The 3,861-nt window shown below is 44.7% G+C and overlaps 1 pseudogene; it reads right to left on the bottom strand.

Moving 5' to 3' along the window:
* Positions 1-441: 441 nt before the first annotated feature.
* LOC109321868 lies at positions 442-3,510 on the bottom strand (annotated as a pseudogene).
* Between the last annotated feature and the right edge of the window lie 351 nt (positions 3,511-3,861).

The raw sequence follows: 3,861 nt of genomic DNA, 5'->3' as shown, positions 1-3,861 counted from the left end.
AGAGAAAAAACAAATGGAGCTGATGGCTTGGCAGCATCTGCCTCCTCCTTCTCTCTGGATCTCTCCCATCTTTATTCTCTTCCTTCCTTCTTCTACCCTCCTCTTCACCCACGTAGCAAGGGTTGAACTGTCTCTTCAGAGTCCGACTGGACGCTTACCCCGCCCTCAGGGCATTCTCCTAGTGTCTCTGGCTTCCAGACTTTGTTCTCCCTGTCTTCCGCTGTCCTCATCTCTCTTGCTCTCCTGGCTCTGCTCCCAGCGCCTGGCTCCCAGATATTGTCCTGGTTGCAGATTTGCACCAATCCACTTCACCTGCCGAGGTGGTAAACCCAGGCTGGGGTGAACCAGGAGCTCCTGCCACAGCATGGAAGTCCTGTTCAAGTGGGGTCTGTGTTCCTGGTCAGGGGTGCATCCCAGGTGAGTATCTTTCAGTTCCTCACACTAACGAAGAGCTGTTATAGTGGCAGTTGATGTAGGAGTTGAGACAGTAATCACTTCAAGCCATTTTGAGTAACAGTCAACAACAATTAAGAAGTTTCTACCTTGAAAAGTGCCAGCAAAATCAATGTGGATGCATGACCAGAGATCCTTTGTCATTTCCCAAGGGAATACTGGTGCCTTCGGTGGATTGTGATGGGTTGCTTGACAAGTGCTGCACTGCCTCACAACCCTTTCTGTGTCATTGTTCATACCTGGCCACCATATGTAATTTCTAGCCAGAGCTTTTATCTTCACAATGCCTGGGTGTGCTGTGTGCAGCATTGTTAGTATGATTTGGCATCCTGCTTCTGGAGTTACAACACGATTTCCCCACAAGAGACAACCCTTGTGGGCAGATAGCTCATGTTGATGTGATGAAAATGGCCTGAATTCCTCAGCCAATTTACCTGCAGGCCAGCCCCTCCACACCCAATTGAGGACATGGGCAATGATAGGGTCTTTTGCAGTCATCCTTGCTATCTGATCAGCCTGAAGAGGGGCTTCTGGCATGGATTCCAGCATGAGGACTTCTGCTGGTGGAGGAGTAGCACAGTCAGGTATTTGTAGTGGTAAGTGGCTCAATGCATCAGCATTTGCAATCATTTTCCTAGGTTTGTACGTGAGTGTACAGTCATATGTGTTTAGCATGATGCTCCAGCATTGCATACAAGGAGACAAAAATAAGAGGAGTTTGTTTATCCATAGTAAAAATTCCAAGAAGGGATTTGCGGTCTGTTTGGATTTCAAATTTGCGGCCATAAATGAAATTGTGAAATTTTTTTAACCCCTGAAATGATTGCCAACACATCTTTATCAATTGGTGCATAATTCCTCTCTGTTGAAGTCATTGTTCTGGAGTAAAAAGCAACAGGTGCTGTCAAACAATGTGTGACTGAGGACAGCGCCAACACCAAACAGCGAGGCATCACCAGTAATGAAGAGTGGCTTCTGCTCATCATAGTGAACAAGAACAGAGTCTGATGTCAGCAACTTCTTGATGCCCTGGAAGGCTTTGTTGTGCTGGCAAGCCCACTTCCACTGAGCTCCTTTATCCAGTAAGCAATAAAAGAGCTTTGCTATGGTGGCTTTGTCTTTCAAGAAGATGTGATAAAAGTTGAGAAATCTTAAGAATGCTTGAAGATCCTGTCTGCATTTTTGTATAAGGACATCATATATTGTTTTTACGTTGTCTTGAACTGGGTGAATGCCAGAAGCATCAATTTGATCTCCCAGAAAGTTGATACTGGAAACTCCCAGTTGACATTGTGCTCTTTTTATTCTGATACCTGCTTTATCGAATCTCTGTAAAACTTCTCTGAGTCTCTCAGTGAGTTTCTCTCTAGATGACCCCGTGATCAACACATCACCTAAGTATGGAACAACTCCGGGAAGTCCTGCTAGCATTTTCTTTATGAACCGCTGGAAAATTCCTGGTGCCAGAGAAATTTCAAACTGGAGGCACTTGACACAGAACGCTCCCCAGTGTGTAATTATTGTTGGGCCTCAGCAGCCTTGTCATCCACTATCAATTGCTGATAGGCTTGAGTGAGGTCAAGTTTGGCAAAAACCTTCCCTCTTTGCAAGAATAGACAGTAACTGGGTAATGGCAAGCACTGGGTATGGGTACTGCTTAACTGCTTAATTAACAGTGCACTTGTAATCCCCACTGATGCAAACACTGCTGTTAGATTTTTAAACAGAAACAATTGGTGTGACCCAGCTTGTATGTATGATTGGCACAAGGACCCCTTGCATAATAAGCCGATTTAATTCTGCACCAATTTTCGGCCGCCGTGTGAAAGGTACATTCCAAGCCTTCATAAAGATAGGGGCTATCACAGGATCCATTTCAAACGTCACAGGTGGACCAGAGTAAATTCCTAATTCCTCAGAGAATACCTGGGGAAATTCCCTTGCAAGACTTTCCAGACTTTCTGTGCAGAGACTGTGTATGCCTTGAATGCTGATTTCCAATGGTGAGAATCAGTTTCTCCGCAGAAGACTCAGGTGTCAATAACTTGGGGAAAGGGTTCCAAAACAACTGAAAGAATGTGTTTTCATCTATGAGCGATACTCCTGAACCCTTATCTGCTTCCATTTTGCACTTATTTCCATTTATTACTATAACTGAAATCATCTCAGAAGCTTGAGTTTCAACAACACCAACATTTTGAATCAAATATAGTTTTTGTGCCTCATGTTCTGGGGAGGACTCTAATCTGTGAGTAGTTTGGGAGTGATTACATTTGCCACAGTCTTTTTGTCTCCCAGAACTGGCCTTCGAGCAGCAAACCCTCTCTATGTGGCCCTTCTTCTTGCAGGCACGACACTCCGCATTCCTAAACCTGCAGTCCCTTCGTCTATGTTGTTCACTACAACTCAAACATGTCTGTGGATTAACTGGCTTAGGTGGTACTGTTGGTGAGGGTATAACCTGCTGAATTTGCTGGTGATGTCTGATTGTTGATCTTTTTGGAGTAAGTGGACATTACTGGAGAACGCCTGGTGAATTTCTCCCACGTTACGGGATTCTGCATCAGTTGCCAAGGCTTCTTCTTTTGCAGTAGCCAAGGTCAGGTTTGGTTCAGAGAGCAGGCAACACTGGATTGTTTCATCTTGAACCCCACAGATAAGATGGGCACGAAGCAGGCCGTCCAGGAGATCCCCAAACTCACAACATTCGGCAAGGCAATGGAGCTTAGCCAGGTAATCTGCTCTGCCTTCGTTGGTCTTTTGGTTCCATTTAAAAAAATGAAATCTCTGCAGGGTAACAGATGGCCTTAGGCAAAAATGTGCTTTTAGCAGGGCAATTAGTTCAGTATAAGACTTAGTGTTCGGTAAGGCAAGTGCTGTGAGGGAACAAACAATGGCAAATGTTTTGGCACCACAGACTGTCAGGAGGATTGCACACTTCTGTTCTGGGTTTTCCCCTTTGTTGGCTTCCAGGTAACAGGATAACCTTTCCGCATAAGAGTCCCAAGAAGCTGTCTGGCTCACATCAAATTCTCCTATATGCCCCAATGTAGCCATTTTAACTAATATCAGCCGTATTAGAGAGAAAAGAAGTAAATAAAACTTCCCTCCAATCACAAAACACAGCCTGGTCTCAGAATGGTATCCTCACAATCTAGGGGTATCTTTTCAGCAAAGGATATATTGCCAGATAATATGTTGTGAGTTCAGCAACAACAATCTGGGTTGAACTAACAGTTACTTATTATTATAATGCTCTGGAATCATATCCAGGGTGGATCTTAACAGTTGCATCAGTAGATGTATGCAAAATTTATACTTGCTCTGCCTCTGACCTGACCCAGTGCAGTCCTGTGGAGGGAGAGGAACCAAGAATGTCTCTGGCTCCTCATGGCACAGACAATGGAG

Source organism: Crocodylus porosus, unplaced genomic scaffold, assembly GCF_001723895.1.
Source record: "Crocodylus porosus isolate Cpor-Errol unplaced genomic scaffold, CroPor_comp1, whole genome shotgun sequence".
NCBI lineage: Eukaryota > Metazoa > Chordata > Crocodylia > Crocodylidae > Crocodylus > Crocodylus porosus.
The sequence above is the reverse complement of the archived record's forward strand: the minus strand, read 5'-3'. Positions and strand labels throughout refer to the sequence as shown.